Genomic DNA, 18,737 nt, shown 5'->3' with positions numbered 1-18,737 from the left:
CATTCCATTCCACATTCCATTCCATTCCATTCCATTCCATTCCATTCCACATTCCATTGAACTTTCCATTCCATTCCATTCCACATTCCATTCCATTAAATTGCACATTCCATTCCATTCCACATTCATTTGCACATTCCATTCCATTCCATTCCACATTCCGTTCAATTCCATTCCATCGCACTCCACTCCATTCCATCACACTCCACACCATTCCACTCCCATCCATTCCACTCCATTCCACTCCCTTCCATTCCTCTCCCTTCCATTCCACTCCTCTCCACTCCATTCCACTCCTCTCCACTCCACTTCACAAAACCTAATTCCACTCCATTCCATTCCATTATACTGCAGTCCGTTTCACTACACTCAACTCCATTTCATTCCACTAAACTCCATTGCAATGGACTAAACTACACTATATTCCATTAAACTCCACTCCGTTCCACTGCACTCCAATCTACTCCATTCCATTCCATTCCACTCCAATCCATTCCCTTCCACTCCATTCTATTCCACTCCATTCCAGTTCTTTGCAGTCCACTCCAATCCATTCCCTTCCACTCCATTCTATTCCACTGCATTCCAGTTCTTTGCAGTCCTCTCCATGCTTTTCCACTCCACTTCATTCAAGTCCACTCCACTCCACTTCTTTACACTCCACTCCACTCTACTCAACTCCATTCTTCTCCATTCCATTCCATTCCACTCAGTGCTATTCCATTCTTTTCCATTTCACTCCTTTCCAGTCAAATCCACTCCACTCTATTCCGTCATTTTCCATTACACTCCTTTTCCTCCAATGCACTCCACTCCAATGCGTTCCTCTCTACTCCACTCCATTCCACTCCACATCATCCCATTCCTTTCTACTCCTTTTCTTTCCACTCCACATTCCATTCCACTCCATTACAATACACATTCCTTTCTTGTTTCCATTCAATTTCATATTCCATTCCTGTGCATTCCACTCCATTGCACATTCCATCTATTCCATTCCATCACACATTCCATTCCATTCCACTTTCCATTGCATTCCATTCCACATTCCATTCATTTCGATTCTACATTCCTTTACGTTCCATTCCAAATTCCATTCCATTCCATTCCATACCATTCCATTCCTTTCCATTCCACATTTCTTTCCACATTCCATTCCAATCCATTCCTCATTCCATTCCATTCCATTCCACGTTCCATTCCATTCCATTACACTTTCCATTCCCTTCCATTCCACATGCCATTCTATTCCATTCCATACCATTCCATTCCATTCCACATTCCATTCCATCCCCTTCCACATACCATTCCACAATCCATTCCACATTGCATTCCATTCCATTCCACATTTCATTCCATTCCATTCCATTCCACATTCCATTTCATTCCATTCCACATTCCATTCCATTCCATTCCATATTCCATTCCATTCCATTCCACATTCTATTCCACATTCCATTCCACATTCCATTCCACATCCGATTCCACATCCCATTCCATTCCATTCCATATTCCATTCCATTCCATTCCATTCCACATTCCATTCCATTCCATTCCACTTTACATTCCATTCAATTCCACATTCCTTTTCACATTCCATTCCACATTACTTTCCATTCCACATTCTATTCCACATTCCATTCCAGATTCCATGCCACATTGCATTCCATTCCATTCCACATTACGTTCCACATTCCATTCCATTCCAATCAACATTCCGTTACATATTCCATTCAATACCTTTCCACATTACATTCCACATTCCATTGCATTCCATTCCACGTTCCATTCCACATTGCATTCCACGTTCCATTCCACGTTGCATTCCACATTCCATTCCATGTTCCATTCCTTTCCACATTCCATTCCATTCCATTACACATTCCATTCCACGTTCCATTCCATTTCTTTCCACATTCCATTCCACATTCCATTAAATTCCATTCCACCTATTCTTCCACATTCCATTCCATTCCATTCCATATTCCATTCAAACTTCCATTCCATTTGATTCCACTCCACATTCCATTCCTTGTCATTCTATTCCACATTCAATTCCATATCATTCCATTTCACATTCCATTCCATTCCATTCAACATTCCATTCGTTTCCATCCTACATTCCATTCCATTATATTCCACATTCCTTTCGATTCCATTCCACCTTCCATTCCACTGCATTCCACATTCAATTCCCCATTTCATTCCATTCCACATTCCATTCGATTCTATTCCACTTTCCATTCCACATACTATTCCACATTCGATTCCACATTCCATTCAATTCCATTCCACATTCGATTCCATTCCATTCCACATTCCATTCCACATTCCATTCGATTCCATTCCAAATTCCATTCCACATATTAATCCACATTCCATTCCACATTCCATTAAACATTCTATTCCATTCCTGTCCACAATACATTCCACTCCATTCTACATTCCATTCAAACTTCCACTCCTTTCCATACCACATTCTATTCCATTCCATTCATCACTCCTTTCCATTCCATTTCATATTCCTTTCCATTCCATTCCATTCCATATTCCAATCCATTCCACTCCACATTCAATTTCTTTCCATTCCACATCGCATTCCTATCCATTTCACATTCCATTCCATTCCTTTCCATTCCAGATTCCGTTCACTTCCATTCCGTTCCATTCCATTCAATTCCGCATGCCATTCCATTCCATTCCGTATTCCCTTACATTTCATTCCATTCCATTCCATTCAACATTGCATTCCACCGCATTCCATTCCACATTCCATTCCTTTCCATTCCTTTCCATTTCACATTCCATTCCGTGTTCCATTCCACTTTCCATTCCATGTTCTATTCCAAGTTCCATTTGACGCTCCATTCCTCTCCTTTCCACTTTCCACTCCATTCCATTCCACGTTCCATTTTATTCCATTCCACATTCCATTCCCCATTCCATTTCACACTCCATTCTGCATTCCATTTCGCATTCCATTCCATTCTTTTCTTTCCATTCCATGTTATATTCCATTCCAAACCATTATCCATTCCATTCTATTCCACGTATCATTCCTTTCCACATTCCAATTTATTCCACTTCCCATTCCATTCCAATCCACATTCCATTACATTCGATTCCACATTCCATTCCACGTTCCATTCAATTCCATTCCACTTTCCATTCCACATTCCATTCCACATTCCATTCCACATTCCATTCCGCATTCCATTCCATTCCATTCCACATTGCATTCCAAATTCCATTCCATTCACATTCCATTCCACGATCCACTCCATTCCACAATTCCTTCCACATTCCATTCCATTCCATTCCACATTCCATTCCACATTCCATTCCAAAGCATTGCACTCCATTCCATTCCATTCCAGATTACATTCCACATTCCATTCCAATACATTCCACATTCCAATCCACATTCCATTCCATTCCATTCCACATTCCATTCCATTCCATTCCATTCCACATTCCTTTCAAATCCAGCCAACATTCCATTCCACATTTCATTCCTTTCCATTTTATATTCCCATCCATTCCATTACATATTCCATTCCATTGCATTCCACATTCCATTCCATTTCATTCCATATTCCATTCCATTCCATTCCACATTCCATTCCATTCCATTCTAAATTGCATTCCGTTCCATTCCACATTCCATTCCATTCCATATTCCTTTAAATTCCATTCCATTTCATTCCAAATTCCATTCCATTCCATTCCGCTCCATTCCACATTTCATTCCACATTCCATTCTACATTTCATTCCGCATTCCATTCCATTCCATTCAACTTTCCATTCCATTATATTCCATTCAACATTCCATTCCATTCCCTTCCGCCTTCCATTCCATTCCATTACGCATTCCATTCCATTCCATTCCGCATTCCATTCCATTCCATTCCACTCCTCATTCCATTCCATTCCAATCCGCGTTCCATTCCGTTCCATTCCGCATTCGATTCCATTCCATTCTGTTCCATTCCATTCCACATTGCAATCATTTCCAGTGCTTTCCGCATTCCATTCCATTCCATTCCGTGTTCCATTCCATTCCATTCCAGATTCCATTAAATTCCATTCCACATTCCATTCCACTCCATTGCGCATGCCATTCCATTCCATTCCGTATTCCCTTACATTTCATTCCATTGCATTCCATTCCACATTGCATTCCACCGCCTTCCATTCCACATTCCATTCCATCCCATTCCTTTCCATTTCACATTCCATTCCGTGTTCCATTCCACTTTCAATTCCATGTTCCATTCCACGTTCCATTTGACGTTCCATTCCTCTCCTTTCCATTTTCCACTCCATTCCATTCCACGTTCCATTTCATTCCATTCCACATTCCATTCCCCATTCCATTTCACATTCCATTCTGCATTCCATTTCGCATTCCATTCCATTCTTTCCTTTCCATTCCATGTTATATTCCATTCCAAACCATTATCCATTCCATTCTATTCCACGTATCATTCCTTTCCACATTCCAATTTATTCTACTTCCCATTCTATTCCAATCCACATTCCATTACAGTCGATTGCACATTCCATTCCATGTTCCATTCAATTCCATTCCACTTTCCATTCCACATTCCATTCCACATTCCATTCCACATTCCATTCCGCATTCCATTCCATTCCATTCCACATTGCATTCCAAATCCCATTCCATTCACATTCCATTCCACGATCCACTCCATTCCACAATTCCTTCCACATTCCATTCCATTCCATTCCACATTCTTTCCACATTCCATTCTATTCCATTCCATATTCAATTGCATTCTGTTCCATTCCACATTCCATTCCACATTCCATTCCATTCCATTCCACATTGCATTCCATTCCATGCCCTATTCCATTCCATTTCATTCTATTCAATTCCACATTACATTGCACATTACATTCCTTTCCATTCCACATTCAATTCAATTCAATTTCACATTCCATTCCATTCCATTTCACATTGCATTCCATTCCACTCCACATTGCATTCCATTCCATTCCATTCCACAGTCAATTCCATTCCATTCCAGATTTGGTTACAATCCATTCCACATTCCACTATTTTCCATTCCATTCCATATTCCATTCAATTCCATTCCACATTCCATTCCATTCCATTCCATTACATTACATTCCATATTCCATTCCACACTCCATTCCATTCAATGCCACTTTCCATTCTGTTCCATTCCTCATTAAATCCCATTCCATTTCACATTGCCTTCCATTCCATTCCATTTCACATATCATTCCATTCCATTCTACATTTAATTCCATTCCATTCCACATTCCATTGTATTCCATTCCACATTGCTTTCCATTCCATTCCATTCCATTCCACAATCCATTCCACATTCCATTCAATTCCATTCCACATTCCTTTCCATTACATTGCATATTCCATTCCATATTGCATTCCATTCCATTCCGAATTCCATCCTATTCCAATCCATTCCATTCCTGATTCCTTTCCATTCTGTTACACGTTCCATTCCACATTCCATTCCGTTCAATTCCACATTCAATTCCACATTCCATTAAATTCCATTCCACGTTCCACTCCATTCTATTCCATTCTACGCTCCATTCCAACTTCCATTCCACATTCCATTCCACATTCCATTCCATATTACAGTCCTTTCCATTCCACGTATCATTCCACATTCCATTCCACTTCCCATTAAATTCCATTCCGCTTTCCATTCCACCTTCCATTCCATATTCCATTCCACATTCCATTCCACTATCCATTCTACTTTCCATTCCATATTCCTTTCCACATTCCATTCCATTCCATTCCACTTTCCATTCCACATTTCATTCTCATTACATTGCATTTCATTCCACATTGCATTCTACATTCCATTGCATTCCAATTCACAATCCATTCCACATTCCATTCCACAGTCTATTCCAAATTCCATTCCACATTCCATTCCACACTCCATTCTCATTCCATGGCATTTATTTCCGGATTCCATTCGACATTCCATTCCACATTCCCTTCCATTCCACTCCACATTCCAATCCATTCCATCCCACATTCCATTCCACATTCCATTCCACATTCCATTCCATTCCATTCCAAATTCCATTCCATTCCATTCCATTCCATGTTCCATACAACTTTTCATTAAGTTCTTTTCCACATTCCATTCAACATTCCAGTCCATTCCATTCCACATTCCATTTCATTCCAATGCACATTTCATTCCACAATTCATTCCCTTCCATTCCACGTTCCATTCCACATTCAATTCCACATTCCATTCCATTCCATTCTGCATTCCGTTCAATTGAATTCCATTCCATTTCATTCCGAGATCCTTTCCACATTGCATTCCATTCCATTCCACTTTCCATTTCACGTTCCATTCTACATTCCATTCCATTCCATTCCACATTCCATTCCACCCTCAATTCCACGTTCCATTCAACATTCCATTCCATTCCATTGCACATTAAATTCCACGTTCCATGCCACTTTCAATTCCAATTTCCTTTCCACGTTCCATCCCATTCCACATTCCATTCCACATTCCATTCCACATTCCATTGCATTCCAATTGGCATTCCATTCCATATTCCATTCCATTCCGTTCCACATTCCATTCCACATTCCGTTCCGCAGTCCATTTCACAATCTACTCCACATTCCATTCCACATTGCATTCCATGTTCCATTTTCATTTCATGGCATTTCGTTCCACATTCCATTCCACAATCCATTGCATTCCAGTTCACATGCCATTCCATATTGCATTCCATTCCATTCCATTCCATTCCACATTCCATTCCACATTCCTTTCCCCTTTGAATTCCGCAGTCCTTCCCTTTGCATTTCACTTTCCGTTCCTTTCCAATCCAAATTCCATTCCACATTCCTTTCCATTCCATTCCACATTCCATTCCATTCCATTACAGGTTCCATTCCAATTACCATTAAATTCCATTCCACATTCCATTTCTATCCATTCCACATTCCATTCGATTCCAATCCACATTTAATTCCACATTTCTTTCCATTGCCTTCCACATTCCATTCCACATTCCATTGCACATTCCATTACTTTCCATTCCACATTGCATTCCATTCCATGCCACGTTCCATTACATGTTCCATTCTATTCCACGTTCCATTGCACACTCAATTCCACATTCAATTCCACATTCCATTCCGTTCCATTCCACATTTCTTTCCACATTGTATCCCACGTTCAATTCCGTGTTCCATGCCACGTTCCATTCCACGTTACATTACACCATCAGTTCCATTTAATTTCACGTTCCATTCCACAGTCTATTCCGTTCCATTCCAAGTTCCATTCCACATTCCATTCCACTTTCCACTCTATTCCATTCCACTTTCCATTCCACGTTCCAGAATTTTGTTGCATTCCGTTCCAAGATCCATTGCACACTCCAATCCACATTCCATTCCACATTCTATTGCTTTCCATTCCGCATTCCTTTCCACAATCCACTTTACGTTCTAATCCACTTTCCATTCCACATTCCATTAAAATCCCTGCCACATTCCATTCCATTCCATTCCACATTCCATTCCACATTCCATTCCATTCCATTGCACATTCCATTTCACATTCCTTTCCACTTTCCATTCTGCGTTCCAATCGATTTCATTCCATGTTCCATTCCACATTCCATTCCATTGCATTCCACTTTCCATTCCACATTCCATTACACATTCTATTCCACTTTACATTCCGTTCCATTCCACATTGCATTCCACTTTCCATTCCATTCCGTTCCACCTTCCATTCCATTACCCTCCACATTTCACTTCTCATTCCCTTCCATTCCATTCCACATTCTATTCCTAGTTCCATTCCATTCAATTCCACTTTCCATTCCATGTTTCATTCCACATTGCACTCCACATTCCATTCCACATTGCATTCCGTTTCTTTCCGCATTCCATTCCACATTCCATTCCATTCCATTCCACATTTCATACCACATTCAATTCCATTGCATTCCATATTCCATTCCACATTCCATTCCACTTTCCATTCCATGGTCCATTCCACATTCCATTCCACGTTCCGTTCCATTCCATTCCACATTCTACTCCATTCCATTCCACTTTCCATTTCATTCCATTCCGCATTCCATTCCATATTCCATTTCACAATCCGTTCCACATTCTATTTCGTTTTCCATTCCATTCCATTCCATTCCATTACACATTCCATTCCATTTCTTTCCACATTCCATTCCATTCAATTGCACTTTCTTTTCCACGTTGCATTCCACATTCCATTCCATTCCATTCTATTCCACATTCCATTCCATTGCACAATCCATTCCACATTCCATATCACATTCCATTCCATGTTCCATTCTATTGCATTCCCCATTCCAATCCATTCCATTCTTCATTCCATTCCATTCAATTCCACATTCCATTCCATTCCATTCCATTCCATTCAATTCCACATTCCATTCCATTCCATTCCACATTCCATTTCATTGCATTCCGCATTCCATTCCATTCCATTTCATTTCATTCCACATTCCACTCCATCCAATTCCATTCCACATTCCATTCCATTCCATTCCACATTCCATTCCGTTGCAATCCACATTCCATTCCACGTTCTGTTCCACGTTGCGTTCCATGTTCCTTTCCACGTCCCATTTCACATTCCATTCCTTTCCATTCCACATTCCATTCCATTCCATTCAACATTCCATTCCCCATTCCATTCCATTCCATTCCACGTTCCATTCCACGTTCCAATCCACGATCCATTCCACATTCCAATCCATTCCATTCCACATTCCATTCCAAACAATTTCAAGTTCCATTCCATATTCCATTCCACATTCCATTCCACATTCTATTTCACGTTCCATTCCACAATACATTCCACATTCAATTCCACGATACACTGCACGTACCATTCCACATTCCATTCCATTTCACTCCATTCCACTACACATTCCATTCCACATTCCATTCCACATTCCATTCCACTTTCCATTCTACATTCCTTTCCGAGTTCCATTCTACTTTCCATTCCCCATTCCATTCCAAGCTCTATTCCACGTTCCATTCCATTCCATTCTACAATCCATTCCATATTACATTGCACATCACATTCCACATTCCGTTCCACATTACATTGCACATTCCTTTTCCTTCCATTCCATTTTCCATTACAAATTCCATTCCACATTCCTTTCCACGTTCCTTTGCATTCCATTCCACATTCCATTCCGCTTTCCATTCCATTCCATTCCACTTACCACTGCACATTCCATTGCACATTCCATTCCACGTTCCATTACACGTTTCATTCCACGTTCCATTCCACGTTCCATTCCACGTTTCATTCCATTCCATTCCATGTTCCATTCCTAAATTCATTGCATTCCATTCCACGATCCATTCCACATTCCATTCCACATTGCATTCCACGTTTCATCCCGTTCCATAACACATTCCTTTCCGCATTCAATTCCACATGTATTCAGTTATTATCCGCATGCCACTTCACATTCCATTCCACATTCCATTCCACCTTTTATTCCACATTCTAGTCCACATTCCATTCCATTCCATTCCACATTCCATTCTACATTCCATTCCATTCCACATTCCATTCCACAATCCCTTCCACATTCCATTCCATTCCATTCCTCATTCCATTCAAAATTCCATTCCATTCAATTCCACTTTCTATTCCACATTGCATTCCACATTTTAATCCATTCCCTCCCAGATTCCATTAGACATTCATCCCATTCAATTCCACATTCCATTAAACATTCTTTCCATTCCATTCCACATTGCATTCCACTTTCCATTCCATTCCATTCCGCATTATATTCCACATTCCATTCCACATTATCTTCCTCAGTGCATTCCGTTCCATTCCACGTTTCATTCCACCTTCTATTCCATTCCATTCCACATTTGATTCCACCTTCCATTCCACTTTCCATTCCACGTTCCATTCGATGTTGCATTCCATTCCATTCCACTTTCCATTCCAATTTCCATTCCACATTCCATTCCATTTCATACCATTCCAGCCCACATTCAATTCCATTCCATTCCCCATTCCATTCCATTCCTTTCCACATTCTATGCCTTTCCATTCAGCATTCCAATCCACATTCCATTCCACTTTCTATTCCACATTCCGTTCCACATTCAAATGCATGTTCCATTACATTGCATTCTACTTTCCATTCCATGATCTATTCCACAATCCATTCCACGTTCCATTCAATTACATTCCATTTTCCATTCCACGTTGCATTCCATTCCATTCCACACTGCATTCCACTATCCATTCCTCATTCCATTCCATTCCATTCCACATTCCATTCCACTTTCCATTCCCTGTTCCATTCCACGTTCCATTCCATTCCATTCTACGTTCCATTCTACATTCCATTCCATCCCATTCCATATTCCATTCCATTCCAATCCACGTTCCATTCCACATTACATTCCATATTCGATTCCACAATCCATTCCATTCCATTCCTTTCCATTCCATTCCACGTTCCATTCCACATTCCATACCACATTCCATTCCATTCCATTCCACATTGCGTTCCACATTCCATTCCTCATTACATTCCATGTCCCTTTCCATTCCATTCAACATTCCGTTCCACTTTCCATTCCATTCCATTCCAAGTTCCATTCCACATTCCATTGCAGTTTACACTCCATTTTCCATTCCACATTCCATTCCACGTTCCGTTCCACGTTCCATTCCACGTTCCATTCCGTTCCATTCCACGATCCATTCCACATTCCAATCCATTCCATTCCAGTTTCCATTCCAGATTCCATTCCACTTTCCATTCCACGTTCCATTCCACATTGCCTTCCATTCCACATTCCATTTCATGTTCCATTGCACATTCCATTCCACATTGTACTCCGTTCCATTACACGTGCCACTGCACATTGCATTTCACATTCCATTCCATTCCAGATTCCATTCCATTCCATTCCACATTCCATTGAATTCCATTCCACATTCCATTCTATTCCATTCCACATTATATTCCACGTAACATTCCGTTCCGTTCCAAATTCCATTCCACATTCGAATCCATTCCATTACATATTCCATTCCATTCCATTCCACATTCCATTCGACGTTCCATTCCGTTTCATTCCACGCTCCACTCCACCTTCCATTCCACGTTCCATTCCACGTTCCATTCCACGATCCATTCCATTCCATTCCACGTTCCATTCCACGTTCCACTCCACATTTCATTCCACATTACATTAAACATTCCATTCCACATTCCATTCCATTCTATTCCACATTGCTTTGCTTTGCAGTCCACATTCCTTTCCACATTCCATTCCATTCCATTTAAACATTCCCTTCCATTCCATTCCACATTCTATTCCACCTTCCATTCCTTTCCACATTCCATTCCACATTCCATTCCACACTCCTGTCCATACCATTGCACATTCCATTCCACATTCCGTTCCATTCCATTTCACATTCCATTCCACATTCCATTCCAATCCCAATTCCATTCCACATTCCATTCCATTCCTTTCCAAATGCCATTTCATATTCCATTCCATTGCATTCCACATTCCATTACACATTCTATTCCACATTCCTTTCCACATTCCATTCCACATTCCATTCCATTCCTGTCCACGTTCCATTCCACGTTCGATTCTCATTTCATTCCACGATCAATTCAAAGTTCCATTACATTACACATCCAATACCACGTTCCATTCCACATTCCTTTCCATTCCATTCCACATTGCATACCACATTCGATTCCATTCCATTCCACGTTCCATTCCATTCCATTCCACGTTCCATTCCACTTTCCTTTCCACATTCCATTCCATTCCATTCTATGTTCCATTCCACATTCCATTCCTTGTTCCATTCCAAGTTCCATTCCACATTGCATACCACGTTCCATTCCTTTCCATTCCACGATATATTTCACTTTCCTTTCCACATTCAATTCCATTTCATTCCACTTTCCATTCCACATTTCATTCCAATACATTACACGTTAAATTCCATTCCTTTCCAGGTTCCACTCCACATACCTTTCCACTTTCCATTCCACATGCCATTTCATTCCATTCCACCTTCCATTCTACATTCCATTCAATTCCATTCCATTCCACATTCCATTCCATATGCCATTCCATTCTATTCCACATTCCATTCCTTGTTCCATTCAATTCCCGTCCTCTCTCCATTCCAACTTCCATTCCGTGTTCCACTCCACGTTGCATTCCACAATACATTCCATTCCATTGAACGTTCCATTAAATTTTTCAGTCCTCATTTCCTTCCACATTCCATTAAACATTCAATTACACATTCCCTTACCTACCATTCCACTTTGCATTCCATTGCATTCCACATTCCATTACACATTCCATTCCAAGCCATTTAAACTTTCCATTCCATGCCATTCCACCTCCGATTCCACATTCCATTCTATTCCACATTCCATTCAACATTCCATTCCAACCTCGATTCCACACCATTCGACATTCCATTCCACATTCCTTTACATTGCATTGCACATTCTGTTCCGCTTTCCATTCCACCTTCAATTCCACATTCTATTCCACATACCAATCCATTCCATTCCATTCCAAATTCCATTCCACATACCATTCCATTCAACTTTCCCTTTGAACATTCCATTCCATGCCATTCCACATTCTATTACTCTTTCCATTCCATTCCACATTCCATTCCACATTCAATTCCACCCTCGATTCCATACCATTCCACATTCCATTCCATATTCAGTTACATTCCATTATACGTTCCATTCCATTTTCCATTCCACGTTCAATTCCACATTCTATTCCACATTCCATTCCATTCCATTCCTTTCCACATTCCATTCCACATACGATTCCATTGCATTCCACATTGCATTCCACATTCAATTCCACATTCCATTCCACATTCCATTCCATTCCATTCCACTTTTCATTCCACGATACACTGCACATTCCATTCCACGTTCCATTCCACGTTCCATACCATTCCCTTCCATGATCCATTCCACTTTCCCTTCCATTCCCTTCCACGTTCAATTCCACATTCCTCTGCACATTCCATTCCATTCCATTCCACTTTCCATTCCACGATACATTCCACATTCCCTTACAGGTTTCATTCCACGTACTATTCCATTTTCCATTCCATTCAATTCCATGTTCCATTCCACATTCCTTTCCATTCCATTCCATGTTCCATTCTACGTTCCATTCCACATTCCATTCCACATTCCATTACATTGCATTCCACATTCCACTCCACATTCCATTCCATTCCATTCCACATTCCATTCCACATTCCATTCCACATTCCATTGCATGGCATTCCACATTCCATTCCACATTCCATTCCATTCCATTCCACATTCTATTCCACATTCCATTACACATTCCATTCCATTCCTTTCCACATTCCTTTCCACATTGCATTCCATTACATTCCACATTAAATTCCACTTTCCATTCCACATTTCATTCCACATTCCATTCCACATTACATTCCACATTGTATTCCAAATTGCCATTCACTTTCCATTCCTTTCCATTCCACATTCCATTCCACATTCCATTCCATTACATTACACATCCAATACCACATTCCATACCACATTCCTTTCCATTCCATTCCACATTGCATACCACATTCGATTCCATTCCATTCCAAGTTCCATTCCACTTTCCTTTTCACATTCCATTCCATTCCATTCCACGTTCCATTCCACATTCCATTCCTTGTTCCATTCCAAGTTCCATTCCACATTCTATACCACGTTGCATTGCTTTCCATTCCACGATATATTTCACTTTCCTTTCCACATTCAATTCCATTTCATTCCACTTTCCATTCCACATTTCATTCCAATCCATTACAAGTTAAATTCCATTCCATTCCAGGTTCCATTCCACATACCTTTCCACTTTCCATTCTACATTCCATTCCACATTCCATTTCATTCCATTCCACCTTCCATTCTACATTCCATTCAATTCCATTCCATTCCACATTCCATTGCATATGCCATTCCATTCTCTTCCACATTACATTACTTGTTCCATTCAATTCCCTTCCTCTCTCCATTCCAACTTCCATTCCATGTTCCATTCCACGTTCCATTCCGCGTTCCATTCCACGTTCCATTCCGCAATCCATTCCATTCCATTCAACGTTCCATTAAATTTTCCACTCCTCATTTCCTTCCACATTCCATTAAACATTCAATTCCACATTCCCTTACCTACCATTCCACTTTGCATTCCATTGCAGTCCACATTCCATTACACATTCCATTCCAAGTCATTTAAATTTTCCATTCCATGCCATTCCACCTCCCATTCCACATTCCATTCCATTCCACATTCCATTCAACATTCCATTCCAAACTCGATTCCACACCATTCGACATTCCATTCCACATTCCTTTACATTGCATTGCACGTTCCGTTCCGCTTTCCATTCCACCTTCAATTCCACATTCTATTCCACACACCAATCCATTCCATTCCATTCCAAATTCCATTCCACATACCATTCCATTGCATTCCACATTCCATTCCACATTCAATTCCACATTCCCTTCCATATTCATTTCCATTCCATTCTACGTTCCATTCCACGATCCATTCCACATTCCATTCCACGTTCCATTCAACATTCCATACCATTCCATTCCAAGTTCCATTCCACTTTCCGTTGCATTACATTCCACGTTCCATTCCACTTTCCATTGCATTCCATTCCACGTTCCATTCCACATTCCATTCCACATACCATTCCTTTTCATTCCACATTCCGTTCCACATTTCATTCCACCTTGCATTCCACATTCCCTTTCATATTCCATTCCATTCCATTCCACATCCCATACCACATTCCGTTACACATTCCATTCCATTCCATTCCATTCCACATTACATACCACATTCCATTCCATTCCATTTGAAGTTGCATTCCATTACCTTCCACATTCCATTCCACATTCCATTCCACATTCCATTCCACATTCCATTCCGTTCCATTCCACGTTACATTCCACTTTCCTTTCCACAATCCAATCCACTTTCCATTCGACGTTCCATTTCATTAAATTCCACGTTTCATTCCAATTTCTATTCCATTCCATTTCACATTCCATTCCATTCCAATCAACATTCCAGTCCATTCCATTCCACGTTCCTTTCCACGTTCCATTCCACGTTCCATTCCACGTTCCATTTTATTCCATTCCACGTTGCATTCCATTCCATACCATGTTCCATTTCACTCCATTTAACTTTCCATTCCACATTCCATTTCACATTCCATTCCACTTTCCATTCCATTAAATTCCATTCCATTCCACATTCAATTCCATTCCATTCCACATTCCATACCATTCCATTCCATTCCACATTCAATTCCACATTCCATTCCACATTCCATTCCACATTCCATTCCCTTCCATTCCATTTTCCATTCCATTCAATTACATTCTATTCCATTCCCAATCCTTTCCACATTCCATTCCCTTCCATTCCATATTCCATTCCATTCCATTCCACATTCCATTCCACTTTCCATTCCACTTTGCATTCCACTTTCCATTCCATTCCATTCCATTCCATTCCATTCGATTCCAATCTGTTCTGGATTCCGTTCCATTACATTCCAAATTATATTTGACTTTCCTTTCCATTCCATTCCACATTCCATTCCTTTCCATTCTACATTATATTCCACTTTCCATTCCACGTTGCATTCCACAATCCATTCCATTTTCCTATTCTACATTCCATTCCATGATCCATTCTACGTTCCATTCCATTCCATTTAACTTTCCATTCCATTCCATTCCATTCAACTTTCCATTCTATTCCTTTCCACATTCCTTTCCATTCCATTCCTTTCCATTCCACATTACATTCCACTTTCCATTCCATTTTCCCTTCCACATTCGATTCCACGTTCTATTCTACATTCCGTTCCATGTTCCATTATGTGTTCCATTCCATTCCATTACACATTCCGTTCCACTTTCCATTCCACATTCCATTCCACGTTCCATTCTACTTTTCATTCCACATTCCATTCAATTACACTCCTTTCATTTCCATTTCAATCCATTCTGGATTCCTTTCCATTCCATTCCAAATTATTTTCGACATTCTTTTCCATTCCATTCCACATTCCATTCCTTTCTATTCCACATTCAAATCCATTTCATTCCATTAACATTCCATTCCTTTCCATTCCACCTTATATTCCAATGTACATTCCACGTTCCATTCCACATTCCATTCCACGTTCCTATTCTGCTTTCCATTCAATGTTCCATTCTACATTCCATTCCAATCCATTCCACTTTCCTTTCCATTCCATATTCCACTCCATTCGGTTCCACATTCCATTCCATTCCATTCCAGATTCCATTCCTTTCCATTCCACATTACTTTCGACTTTCCATTCCATGTTCCATTGCACATTCGATTCCTCGTTCTATTCTACGTTCCCTTCCACGTTCCATTCTGGATTCCATTCCATTCCATTACACGTTCCATTGAACGTTCCATTCCACATTCCATTCCACGTTACACTCCACATTCCATTCCATTCCATTCCACGGTTCATTCCGCTTTCCATTCCATGTTCCGCTCCACGTTCCATTCCATAAATTTCCACATTCCATTTCACTCCATTCCATTCCATTCCACATTCCATTCCACATTCCTTTCCTTTCCATTCCATATTCCATTCCATTCCATTGCACATTCCATTCCACTTTCCATTACCTTCCATTCTGCATTCTTTTCCATTCCATTCCACATTCCATTTCACGTTCCATTCCACATTACATTTCGCATTCCATTCCATTCCATTCCATTCCATCCTGGATTCCATTCCATTACATTCCACATTCTATTCCACATTCCATTTCATTCCATTCCACATTCCATTCAACATTCCATTCCATTTCACTCCATATTCCACTCCGTTCCATTCCACATTCCCTTCTTTTGCGTTCCACGTTACATTCCACATTGCATTCCAACTTCCATTCCACATTCCATTCAACTCGATTCCAAATTCCATTCCTTTCCATTCCACATTCCATTCCACTTTCCATTCCATTATATTACACGTTCCATTCCACATTCCATTGCCCATGTCATTCCACTTTCCATGCCCTTTGCAATTTCACTTTCCATTCCACGTTCCATTCCATGTTCCATTCCATTCCATTCCACATTCCATTCCACATTCGATTCCATTGCATTCCACGTTTCATTCCACATTGCATTCCACATTCCATTGCCCATGTCATTAAACTTTCCATGCCACATGCCATTTCACTTTCCATTCCATGTTTCATTCCAAGTTCCATTCCATTCCATTCCACTTTCCATTCCACATTCGATTCCATTCCATTCCACGTTCTATTTCACATTACATTCTACATTCCATTCCGTTCCATTCCATATTCTATTCCACATTCCATTCCATTCCTTTCCACATTCTCTTCAACATTCCATTCCATGCCATTCCACCTCCCATTCCACATTCCATTCCATTCCACATTCCATTCAACATTCCATTCCAAACTCGATTCCACACCATTCGACATTCCATTCCACATTCCTTTACATTGCATTGCACGTTCCATTCCGCTTTCCATTCCACCTTCATTTCCACATACCAATCCATTCCATTCCATTCCAAATTCCATTCCACATACCATTCCATTGCATTCCACATTCCATTCCACATTCAATTCCACATTCCCTTCCATATTCAATTCCATTCCATTCTACGTTCCATTCCACGATCCATTCCACATTCCATTCCACGTTCCATTCAACATTCCATACCATTCCATTCCAAGTTCCATTCCACTATCCATTGCATTACATTCCACGTTCCATTCCTCTTTCCATTGCATTCCATTCCACGTTCCATTCCACATTCCATCCCACATTCCATTCCACATTCCAGTCCATATCATTCCACATTCCATTCCACATTTCATTCCACCTTGCTTTCCACATTCCCTTTCACATTCCATTCCATTCTGTTCCACATTCCATTCCACTCAATTCCACATCCCATACCACATTCCATTCCACATTCCATTCCATTCCATTCCATTCCACATTACATACCACATTCCATTCAATTCCATTTGAAGTTCTATTCCATTCCATTCCACATTCCATTCCACATTCCATTCCACCTTCCATTCCATTCCATTCCACGTTACATTCCACTTTCCATTACACAATCCATTCCACTTTCCATTCGATGTTCCATTCCATTTAATTCCACATTCCATTCCAATTTCCATTCCATTCCATTTCACATTCCATTCCATTCCAATCATCATTCCAGTCCATTCCATTCCACGTTGCTTTCCACATTCCATTCCACATTCCATTGCATGTTCCTTTCCAATCCATTCCGCGTTGCATTCCACATTCCATTACATGTTCCATTCCACGTTCCATTCCACGTTCCATTCCATATTCCATTCCATTCCATTCCTCATTCCATTCCATTCCATTCCACATTCCATTACCTTCCATTCCACATTCTTTTCCATTACATTATAGATTCCACTCCATGTTCCATTCCACGCTCCATTTCACGTTCCATTCCATTCCATTCCATTCCAGATT

This window comes from Pongo pygmaeus, chromosome 16 (assembly GCF_028885625.2).
Source record: "Pongo pygmaeus isolate AG05252 chromosome 16, NHGRI_mPonPyg2-v2.0_pri, whole genome shotgun sequence".
Taxonomy (NCBI): domain Eukaryota; kingdom Metazoa; phylum Chordata; class Mammalia; order Primates; family Hominidae; genus Pongo; species Pongo pygmaeus.
Note: the sequence above shows the minus strand (reverse complement) of the source record.